Source organism: Gossypium hirsutum, chromosome D13 (genome assembly GCF_007990345.1).
Source record: "Gossypium hirsutum isolate 1008001.06 chromosome D13, Gossypium_hirsutum_v2.1, whole genome shotgun sequence".
Lineage (NCBI taxonomy): Eukaryota > Viridiplantae > Streptophyta > Magnoliopsida > Malvales > Malvaceae > Gossypium > Gossypium hirsutum.
This window is the reverse complement of record NC_053449.1, coordinates 58729683-58742466: the sequence shown is the minus strand read 5'-3', so window position 1 is coordinate 58742466 and position 12784 is coordinate 58729683. Positions and strand designations below refer to the sequence as shown.

At 35.0% G+C, this 12784-nt stretch overlaps 1 pseudogene; it reads left to right on the top strand.

Moving 5' to 3' along the window:
• The first annotated feature begins 316 nt into the window (after positions 1-316).
• On the top strand, positions 317-10124 carry LOC107888365 (plant intracellular Ras-group-related LRR protein 6-like; annotated as a pseudogene).
• The last annotated feature ends 2660 nt before the right edge of the window (positions 10125-12784 follow it).

The window sequence follows — 12784 nt, the reverse complement described above, 5'->3', positions numbered from 1 at the left end:
TTATGTTTAAATCGATTAAAAGATAAAAGATGAAAGGAAAGATTGGATTAAATGATAAGTGATTGTATTGGCTTAGGTTGAAAAACATTGAAAATTTGGATTTATGAATAAAATAAAGCTAGAAATCCAATAGTAATAGTAATAGTAAAGATGCTAAGTATCCAACCCCGTGTATCTTAGATATAAAGAAGGAAAATTATAGTGATAAGCCTATGATCTGTATCCCCACTTCTATAATGGGTTGGTACGTAATTTCATATAAATAAAATAAAAGAAATTCCCAATTGGATTTAGTCTAAAGAGTGAATAATGATAAAAATAAAAGGGAGAGCGACATGAGAGGGCAGCCAAGGAGAAACAAAAGGAGAGGGGTTGACTTTCATCACGTGGGAGATGTGGACAACCGTCTCCTCTTTCTCCTTGTCCTATTCCTTCTCACTCTTTTTGCTCCTCCGTACGTCCTTTTTTAGAACCCCAAACCCAGCCATTTCCTTTGTTCTTCTGTCTCAGAATTTTCATGCTCTTTCTCTCTCTCCGCTTACAGTCTTGTGGTGTTGTTTAGATAATAAAGTTGTTAGAAAATGATGTGCGAAGAGCAGCAGCAGCAGCAAGTGATGATGAGAATGGTGGAATTGGACAACAACAATAAGAAGGGAGATGAGAGAAGTAGCGGGAGAAGGTTTATAGAAGATGAAGAGAGGTTGAATATAGTGGATTTGAGTGGGATGTCTTTGGATTCTCTTCCCAAACCTTCCCTAAATTTGACTACCATTTGTAAATTAAACCTCTCCAATAACAATCTTCAGGTATACATCTCATCTTTCTCTCTCCCTATGTGTATGTTTTATACAGTTATAATAAACCCACTTATATACCTCTCTTTGGGGAGGGGACTAGACACACCTTGTTCTACTTATGATCTTTTTCTTCTCTACTTCCATATCTGTTGATCATATGTATCAATAAATATTTAGTAGACTTGTCGAATGACAGAATCATCTAAATTTTACAAGTTTTTGACTTGATTTAAAATTTGAGTTTGAGGGTACGAACTTCTAATTAAAAATTTGGGGGTTAGATATGGATGAAACTCCCACCCAAAAATTTATTTTATAACTTTTGGTGAAAATTGTATGACTAATTTGTTAGAATTTGTTTAACTTTTATAACATTTTAATTATTTTTATATTTAATCTTGTAAAATTAATATAATATAAAAATATTTAATATTTCGTGACTTGTGGGGATTTTTTTCAATTTTGATATTGGATTCAAGTATTAGGATGAAGATAGCAAAAGGAGAAAATTTCCTTTTAACCTCTTCCAATTAATTTAAGCTCAATTTAACCTCGGATTAAATGAATAATTTATATTTTAATAAAAAATTAATAATCCAATTTAAGTTTTCTAATATAAAATTTAAACTTTTGACCTAAAACTATTCCGTCGTGTTATCATCACTATTTAGGAGGAGCGTGATTAGGATAGGTAATGGTTATAGCTGTTGTTCCAATAGGGTCGGAAGCGTGTAAATTATTGTACTAAAAAATCACACAAAGTTCAATTCCCAGGGAAGAGAGGTGGATCACAAGGATCTCTTAAATACCAAGTCTTTCCTTAGTCAGAATATTCCTTCTAACGTAATTTAATAGCACAATTAAATACTACTATTATACCCTCAAATATTGAAAGAAAAATAGGACAAAAAGAAGACAAGAGTTTTAACGAGGTTCGGTAAATTATACCTACGTCCTCGGGCACTAACACCAGATGATAACTTTACTATCTCCAAAATATTACAAACAAATAGAATTCCTTAAGAATTCTCAAATGGGAGAAGAGAGAAAACTAAGAGAGAAAGATTGGTTGGGATGGTTTAAATGAGAAATGGTTAGGCCTATTTATAGTTGAGGTTCAGGGACTAACTTGCAAATGGCCTAAAAAATTAGGGACCAAAATTGCAATTATCCCATTCAACTTTAAACAACTTGCCTACCATTTTTTTCTTTCGGTGCCACTTGCACCTCCCAATTTTTTTTGACTTTTCAACACCCCTTTTAATTTAACTTTTCAACAATCTCCACCTTGAAGATTTGATTAGGATAATCACATCTTCACACACTTCCTTCAACTCCCCAAATTGGATAAAGTTATCTTTTGTAGTGCCTCCAAATGCGCTCTCGAGCGCCATACACCTGAAGGTGCTCAAATTCTCAGGATGTTAATCAAGTTCAAACAATGATTAAACTTGATTGTTGTTACCACCTTGGTCATCATATCTGCGGGATTATCTGCTGTCGGAATCTTCTGAAGTAGAATTTTTCCTTTTTCAAAGACTTCCCGCACAAAGTGATATCTTACGTCGATATGCTTGGTTCTTGAATGATAGACTTGATTTTTCGCTAAATGAATAGCGCTCTGACTGTCACAATATAAACTTATGTGACTTTGAACAACTCCTAAGTCTTTCAACAATCCATTAAGCCAAATAGCCTCCTTAACAGCTTCTGTAACTGCCATATATTCTGCCTCTGTAGTAGACACAGCTACTGTAGACTGTAAGGTAGACTTCCAACTCACTGGGGCTTTCGCAAGAGTAAACAGATACCCCGTAGTTGAACGACGTTTATCTAAATCACCAGCAAAGTCGAATCAACATATCCAACTACAAACTGACCAAGTGCTTCATCCTGTTCAAAAATTAAACCAACATCTACGGTTTTTCGAAGATACCGTAGAATCCATTTCACAGCTTGCCAATGTCCTTTTCCAGGATCATGCATATACCTGCTCACAACTCCAACAACTTGTGAAATGTCAGGCCGCGTACACACCATCGCATACATCAAACTCCCAACTGCATTAGCATATGGGACTTTTGCCATATATTCTCTTTCTTCTTAAGTTTTAGGAGATAATTGAGCACTAAGTTTCAAATGAGAAGCAAGTGGGGTACTTACATGTTTTGTGTTTTCATTTACACCAAAACATTGCAATACCTTTTTCAGATATTGCTTCTGATTCAAACAAAGCTTGCCTCTCTGTCTATCTCTACTTATCTCCATGCCGAGAATCTTCTTGGCCTCACCTAGATCTTTCATCTCGAACTCTTGATTCAACTGAGCCTTCAGCTTATCTATCTCTTTTTGGCTCTTCGAAGCGATTAACATATCATCAACATACAAGAGTAGATAAATGAAAGATCCGTCATGCAGCTTCTGCAAATACACACAATTGTCATATTTGCTTCTTGTGTACTTCTGCCTTCTCATAAAGCTATCAAATCGCTTGTACCACTGCCTCGGGGATTGCTTCAATCCATATAGCGATTTGTTCAGCTTACAAACCCAATTTTTACCACCAGCATCTGTGTATCCTTCGGGATGAGTCATATAGATCTCCTCTTCTAACTCACTATGCAAGAAAGCCGTCTTAACATCAAGTTGAGCTAGTTCCAAATTCAACTGTGCTACCAAGGCCAACAAAATTCTAATGGAGGAATGCTCCACAACAGGGGAAAATACATCATTGTAGTCAATTCCCTCCTTCTGAGCGTAGCCTTTAGCTATCAATCTTGCCTTGTAGCGAATATCCTTCTTGTTAGGAGATCCATCTTTCTTTGCGAATACCCACTTGCATCCGATTGCCTTTTTACCTTTCGGTAATTGCGCCAACTCCCAAGTATTGTTCTTCAGGAGAGACTGCATTTCTTCATCCATGGCGCTTTTCCATTTATCACTTTCTAAGCTTTGCATTGCTTCTTGATAAGTGATAGGAATATCATCAACAACGGGAAGGGCGTAGGCCACCATATCAGTAAATCGAGCAGGTTTACGAATTTCTCTCCGTGGCCTTGCAACTGCAACTAGTTCTGATGTACTTAGTGGTTCTTGGGTCAGAACCTCTTCAACCTCTAATTCCTCCATTGTGGCTGGAGAATTAGACTTATTAACTGGGCAAATCCCCATCTGCTCAAACTCCACCTGTTTTGGAGTACACTCCCCCTGCTGTGGAGTATTGCTCGTCTGAATATCTTTATCTGCTACCTTTTTCAATGTGGCAGATTCATCAAAGGTAACATCTCTGCTACAGATCATTTTCTTTGTGCTTAAGCACCAAAGTCGAAATCCCTTCACTCCAGAAGTGATTCCCATAAAGAAAGCTTTCTTTGCCCTCGGATCTAACTTTGACTCCTTCACATGTAATATGCAGTGGATCCAAACACATGTAAGGAATCATAATCTGTAGCCGGTTTTCTAGACCATACCTCCATAGGAGTTTTTCTTTCTAATGCAGATGATGGCAAACGATTAACAAGATGGCCAGCGTATGTCACAGCCTCAGCCCAAAATTGCTTGCCCAACCCAGCATTGGACAACATACATCGAACTTTCTCCAGCAATGTTCGATTCATACGCTCTGCCAATCCATTCTGCTGTGGTGTATCCCTAACTGTGAAGTGTCGAACAATACCATACTCTTGGCACACATCGAAGAACGGATCACTTTTATATTCCCCTCCATTGTCCGTCCTAAGCCGCTTGATTTTCTTGCCAGTCTGGTTTTCGATCATAGTTTTCCATTTAAGAAAAACTCTAAGCACTTCATCCTTAGTTCTCATGGTATACACCCAAACTCTTCTGGAAAAGTCATCAACAAAAGTAACAAAGTAGTGTTTTCCTCCCAATGAAGGTGTCTTGGAAGGCCCCCACACATCTGAGTGAACATATTCCAAAATACCTTTTGTATTATGGATAGCAGTACCGAATTTCACTCTCTTTTGCTTTCCCAGAACACAATGCTCGCAAAATTTTAATTTGCAAGCCTTTGTACCTTTCAACAATCCTTGCTTTGCCAGAATTTGCGACTGCTCCAACAATCCTCCCAACTTCATATGCCACAACTGCATTGAGTCCAATTCTTTGTTACCGGAAGCTGTAGCGACTGCTCCAATAACTGTACTACCTTGGTAGTAATACAAGTTATTTTTCCTGATGCCCTTCAATATCACAAGTGCGCCAGATGTCACTTTCAAAATCCCATCTCTCATAGTAACAACTGAACCATTGGATTCCAAGGCTCCCAATGAGATGAGATTTTTCTTCAAACTGGGCACGTACCGAACATCAATCAGAACTCTGGTTGATCCATCTTGATTCTTTAATTGGATTGAACCTATCCCAACAGTTTTACAGGCATTGTCATTGCCCATATAAACAACTCATCCATTTAGTTCTACTAAATCAGAGAACCACTCCCGGTTAGGGGACATATGAAAGGTACAACCCGAATCCAATATCCACTCATCTGAATGGAACGACGATGATGATGCAACCAGTGATAGTTCAGAGTCACTAGTATCATGCTTTGCAACACAAGCATCTACAGCAGCTTTTCCCTTATTCTTCAGCTTTGGACAATTTTTCTTCCAGTGGCCTTTCTCATGACAAAAGGCACATTCATCTTTCCCGAGTCTGGATTTTGACTTTGATCTCCCCTTCTGAGTTTTCTTCTGAGTGTATGAACGACCTCGGACTACTAAAGCTTCTGTATCTCTGATTGAGTTTTTCTATTTGTCATTCTTTCTCTGTTCATAACTGTATAAGGCCGCACAGACTTCGCTCAGAGATATATCACTCATGCCATGAAGTAGAGTAGTTTCTAGGAACTCAAACTCCTTAGGAAGTGACCCCAACAGCATCAAAGCCAAATCTTCATCTTTGAATGTCTCATCCATATTTAGCAAATCAGTGACTAACTGATTAAATTTGGTGATGTGATCATTCATTGTGGTACTTGGGACGTAAGTGAAGCGAAACAGTCTTTTCTTCAAGTGGAGCTTATTTTGACTGTTTTTCTTCAAAAAATTTTCTTCAAGTGCCACCCACAACTTATTTGCAGAAGTCTCTTTTGAAAAAGCATACCTCTGCTCTCGAGAAAGGCATGATCGAATTGTGCCACATACCAACCGATTGATCGCCTTCCAATCTTTCTCCTGTACATCATCTGGTTTCTCTTCATCAATGGCAATGTTTAGACCCTGCTGAAAAAGGGCATCTAGAACCTCACTTTGCCACATACCAAAATAGCCCGTGCCATCAAAGATCTCCACAGCCAGTCTTGCATTTGCAATTGTCGGTCTTGTCCACATGGACGATGTTGAAGCTCCTACACCGACCGTTTTCTCCATAATCTTTTAATATACCTAAGGAAATCTTTTCTGATGTGGAAGATCAGTTCAAACTGCAACCACAAAGCATACTACGATTAACCTTCGGCTCTGATACCACTTGTTGTTCCAATAGGGTCGGAAGCGTGTAAATTATTGTACTAAAAAATCACACAAAGTTCAATTCCCAGGGAAGAGAGGTGGATCACAAGGATCTCTTAAATACCAAGTCTTTCCTTAGTCAGAATATTCCTTCTAACGAAATTTAATAGCACAATTAAATACTACTATTATACCCTCAAATATTGAAAGAAAAATAGGACAAAAAGAACACAAGAGTTTTAACGAGGTTCGGTAAATTATACCTAGTCCTCGGGCACTAACACCAGATGATAACTTTACTATCTCCAAAATATTACAAACAAATAGAATTCCTTAAGAATTCTCAAATGAGAGAAGAGAGAAAACTAAGAGAGAAAGATTGGTTGGGATGGTTTAAATGAGAAATGGTTAGGCCTATTTATAGTTGAGGTTCAGGGACTAACTTGCAAATGGCCTAAAAAATTAGGGACCAAAATTGCAATTATCCCATTCAACTTTAAACAACTTGCCTACCATTTTTTTCTTTCGGTGCCACTTGCACCTCCTAATTTTTTTGACTTTTCAACACCCCTTTTAATTTGACTTTTCAACAATAGCCTCTTGACCAAATGGATTTTTTTTAATTCCTCCAACAAATTGAAACAATTGATTTAAGCTATTTTAAACCTTGATTAAATGAATACTTTGTATTTAATTATTTTTGAAAAAAAACTAATAATTCAATTTAATTTTTCTAAAACATAAAATTTTATAATTTTATCTCGACCGTGTTAAACTACTTTAATCAATGAAATTTTCAAAGACAGTATCCTCGACCACTAACAGTTAGCTGCCTTATTTTTTTATTATTATTACTATGTAAAAGTAGATTTTATCATGAATCGAATTATTTGTCGCGGTCTAAAGACTTGATTGAAAAATGAGAGGGTTTAGCAAAATGAATTGGGTCTTAAGTAGAATTTTTTTTGCCTGGATTATGCCCGAATCACATGCATACTTTTTAAATATATTTTCATTTTGTTGAGAAAATTTTATTTTAATGTATTTGGTATATTTGATATATTATATTTTTTAAATTTTTTATATAAAAAATAATTTAAAAAATATTATTATGGGTGGGCTGACTAGATTGGGTTTTGATTTAGTATTTTTAATCTGGACTAAATTTAGACAAAATTTTAAATTTATTTTTAAGATCGAGTCAAACTCGAAACTTAAAAACTGACCTAAAATTTTGCGTTTACCTATTTAACGATAAAAAATCATAATATCATTATTGATGGATATACATTAATACCTATTTCAAGAAGATGTTATGATTCGTAATTTAAGAGAAAAAAAATTCTTGAACAACATCAACATGGGCTAAAATATATTTAAATAATTTTTATTTTTAGAATATTGACTTATATTTTAAAAAATAATAAGTATTAAAAAAATCAGCCGCATACATTTTAAATAATTATAATATTAAAATATATTTTGCACCGATCATATATGCTAAAAGTCAACAATTTCATGAAGTGATAAGGATGTAAATCTGACGTTGTCTATCCGCATATACAATTGATCAAGGGTGGTGCCACCGCCCGACCCGAAGGCCACCCAAAATGTGAGAGGATTTGGGTAAAAATAAAGTTCGTTTAAAAAACGAGTCAGGTTTTAGGTAATGTATTTTTGGCCCGGTTATTATTTTAAGGTATTTGTTAATTTTGTTATTATTTTAGAAACATTGGCTTGTTAAGTTGTATTTATCTTAGTGTTATTTAAGTCTACATATTTTTTAAAAATTTATTTTCAATTTATTGAGAAATATTTATTTTGATGTTTTTAGTATTTTTGATATATAATATATATCTAAAAATTATATAAAAATAATATAAAAATTAATACGGGCGGGCCAAGTCCAAGTTTTAGTATTTTATCCAGGTCGGACTTGAGCAAAATTTTAGGCCCATTTCTTGGGCTGGGCCAGACCCAAGCCTAGGCCTAATAAATGGGTCTAAATTTTTAGTTGAACCCGGCCCGACCCATGAGCACCTCTATCTGCATAGGCATTGTATAATTTTTTATGAGAAATGAAGTCTTGGTCACACTTGTGAAGTATTGGAGTACAAAATTGTGAAGTATCGGAGTATGGCTTTTATTATGATTTAAATATATAAAATAAATTACGGTAAAAATATCATAAAGTTTTGTATGTTAGGAGTTAAATTTTATTTAAAAGATAGATAAATTAATTATTATATATTAAATTGAATAATAAATTACTCATTATGTTAAAAATTTAATCTAATTTTATTGTAAAAATTTATTCTCAATATATCAAAATATTATATATAATTATTTGATTATTTTATTCGTCACATTAATTTTTAGCGATAGAAATATACAAAATGTTTAATACAAACTAAGAAAAGTTAATCTAGTAAAATGTAATTTGAATAATAGTGCAATCAGATACTCTTACCCATGAATGATTGCTTTAAAATTAAAAATATTGATATGATGTAATTACAGAGCATACCAGAATCGTTGACGGCAAGGTTACTGAATGTCGTGGCGTTGGATGTGCACTCAAATCAGCTCAAGTTTCTCCCAAACTCCATCGGCTGTCTCTCTAAGCTCAAGACACTCAACGTCTCCGGCAACCTTCTCCAGTCTCTCCCTAAAACCATTGAAAATTGCAGGTTTAACTTTTTTCCTTATTTATTTATATATATTCTACTAGTGTTGACAGGATCTTAAAATGATATGAATCACTTTCATTTAAATCATAGTACATAACTAATTACGTGATATAAATTTTGAATGAGAATAATATACATATGCATAACCCTAAACATTTCATCTATAATGTTAACAGTGCTGCAATATGGAACTAATTGTTAAGCTGCAAAAAGAAAAAAAGTTAAATCGGTTGCATATTTGGCAGGTCATTAGAAGAACTGAATGCCAACTTCAACAAGCTCACAAAGCTGCCAGAAACTATTGGATTCGAGCTGATAAACCTGAAGAAGCTCGCAGTGAACTCAAACAAGTTGATATTCCTCCCTCGATCCATCACCCACCTTACTTCCCTACGAGTCCTCGACGCCCGCCTCAATTGCCTCCGAGCCCTCCCTGAGGACTTGGAGAACTTAATCAACTTACAAATCCTCAACGTTAGCCAAAACTTCCAGTACCTCCAAAACCTACCGTACTCCATCGGCCTCCTCATTTCACTCTTGGAACTGGACGTCAGCTACAACAAGATAACCGCCTTACCCGATTCCATGGGCTGCATGAAGAAGCTCCAGAAGCTTAGCGTGGAAGGGAACCCTTTGGTTTCACCACCGGCGGAGGTGTTCGAGCAAGGGTTACATGCGGTGAAGGGGTATTTGAGTGAGAAAATGAATGGGGGCATAAAAGCCCCCCGAAGAAGAAATCGTGGGTGGGGAAGTTGGTAAAATATGGGACCTTCAGTGGGTACACTTTGAGAGGGACATCAAACGGGGAGAGAGAAGGGTTCTTCATTTCGGAATATAGATCCATTGATGGTCTTGCTTCACCTCGGCACATAGGGATGTTCTCTCCCCGCCGACTCTTCTCTCCTGGTAGGTACTTTACCCGATGAAAGGTAACTCCGCATTGCATGGATGCTGAAATCGACTTTGTGTGGTGGACTCTGGATTTTAGATTGCAGAAAGTTATGGTGAGTCTGTTGTCATTTGCCATTGATGTTATTATAATTAGTGTTGTAGTGAATTTTGTTTGTTGTAAAACATGATACTATAACAATCGTAAATGTTTTTAATGTAATTTGTGATTATCTTTTATGAGAAGAAAAAAGGGTGCATTTTCAGTTGTTTAACCTTATGTTAAAATATTCATTGGATTTGTTCCTCATTTGACCGTGAGTGACATTTTGCTATGAAATAAAAATAAATCAAATGGAATCAAAGAACAATACCAGATCTTTTAAGAGAAAAACCAACAATTGAAAGAAACCCTTTCGAAATATATTGGACACATAACCCTATTCTGGAGAGAGATTTGGAATAGCAAAAAGCATTAACTATAGGTTTTGGGGACGAAGATGGAAAGAATGAAGAGGAACAGATGAAGGAAGGGGAAAGTTGAGTATGGGTTAGGGATCTTAAGAAAGATGGAAGCTATGAAGTTTTTTATGGTAAGGAACTTTCATTCAACGATTATTTTCAAAATTGCAACCTTAGCTTATAATTAGGATGTCCTTTGTGACTATCCCCTTAAAAAGGATGCTTTTGTGACTATCTCCGTTAAATGAATGTCTTGCGGCAAACTCTGTTAAAAGGATACCTTCGTGGCGAGACTCTGAAAGGAAAGTCCCTATGGTTAACTTTGGAAATGAATGCTTTTATGGCGGAATATGAAGAACGAATCTCGTGATGAGCATCTAAAGACAATGCCTTTAGACGGACATCGAATGAATGGCGAATCCCGTATAGTTATAAGGGATGAATAGAAAGGTTAGTATGCACCAAAGTACGTAGCGAGGCAAAAATATGAGTTACAAGTAAGTATAGAGAGTGCACTGAAGTAAGGAAGATCTGGGCGTGGTCTACCCCGCCCGAAGAAAAAATAAGACTAGTAAGTATGGAAAAAGATATTAAGTCTGACAATAAGGTAAGATTTAATAAAGAATATATAAAGTAAAGAGATGTTAAGTATAGTACGCTCAAGAAAATGGAAAATGGTTTTTAAGAAAGAAATATGGTAGCCTTAGTATTGTACCCGCCAAGGAAGGAAGAAAGGTCAAGAAATACCCCAAGGATGTGCAAAATAACATATACGACGTAGAATGAATGAAAAAGGTATTCTAAGGTTTAGCTCACTAAGTTCTTACAAATTTACAAAAGTTGTTTCTGTTTTTAGGTCTGTAAAGAAATATGTGCCGAGAGATGATGCCAGAGCTATTCCAAGGGAGCGATGTGTTGGGATGTTATACATACAGAGGAAGGTAAATGGCGTGTTCGAGTTTATGCATAAGTTCATTAAGTAGTGATCCAATATGTACTTAGCAACATAAGAAATAGAATAGAAGTCGATAGAATTTTATTATTCTAAAATGTAAATGAAATCATACAATGTACACCATAAGAGATTTTGTTACACTCATAGATAGACGTTTACATCAATCAATAAGAAAGAAAAAAATTTAAGTTACATCTGTATAAGGTGTAACACCTGAGATTCATATCCGATAGATTGGGTTGGGTCGAGGGCGTTACATACTGTCTTAATACAGGCAAGACAATTGTGAAGTCCCAGCCACGAAGTGCAAACGTGTTAGCGTTGTGCTAATAAGGTATGAAAACTTATTAAGTTCTTAGAACTTACTTGTGGTGTTATGTATTGCAGGTAAATAGGGGATTTTGAGAGTTCGAGAAGGGACCAGACCAGAGTTCGCCGTGCAACGGCAAAATTGTTTCTTAGTTGTAATATGCATACAGCGGAGTGGTCTGTCTCAAAGTCTTTGTTGTAAATGAAATTAAGTGGTCAGAATAAAAATTTTCAACACTAAGTTATTCTTTTAATAAGTCAAGGTTTACTTGGTGAAATTGTTGTATATTAAATTAAAGTTTTATCTTCAACATATATTCTTGAAAATTTTGAATTTACTTAAGAGCACTATCAAATATAAATTTTTTTTCTTTTCTTCATCCTTTTATTATTGCGGATAATAATATTGAAAATATTAGTTAATTTTTAAATTGGAAGGTAGCATCCTATAGTTCGGACCCGACGATTGAGTCAGGTAAAGGATTTAACAAACCCAATAACCATTTTTTCTATTTCCTAAAATATTAATTAATTAATTTACCAAATAAAATTATTTTCTTAACTTGATTCTAATAATCTCAAATTCAATTCTGTTAAAATCATGACAACTTTACTTTATTAAAATCTACGATGAAATATATTTATACTCCATTCAATAAAATAATGATGGCTAATTAATTTAATTTTCACTTCAAACATTAATTATTTAATTTTAATTAATTAAATAAGAACTCGAAGAGATTAATTTAATTTAATTACTAAGTCATCTTTTGTACTTAACTAGAAACCACATTCTCTATGAATAATGATGCATGCGATCTATCTTTTATAATCGTAGTTTTCATTCATTCCAAAGTATCGATTCTATATGCCATCTGTTTTGGTTATGTCGAGTTTACGAAGGGATCGATTGGATATATATGATTAGGGCTCAAATAATTTATAATTAAACTGACTCTTTGTTTATTAATTACAACATTATTTAATCATGGAGTCATTTCACTAAATTATCATGATTAAACTCTTATTTATTATATACCATTACGAAGGTAAATTTTTAGATGTTCGACCAATAACCTTATCATAAGTATATTATTCTCATAGGATATATTTTATCTTTTTGGGTTAATGTAACAGCCCGAATTTGGGGCCAGTCGGAATAGTGGTTTTGGGACCACAAGTTTGAAGAGAAAAAAATGTTTTCATTAT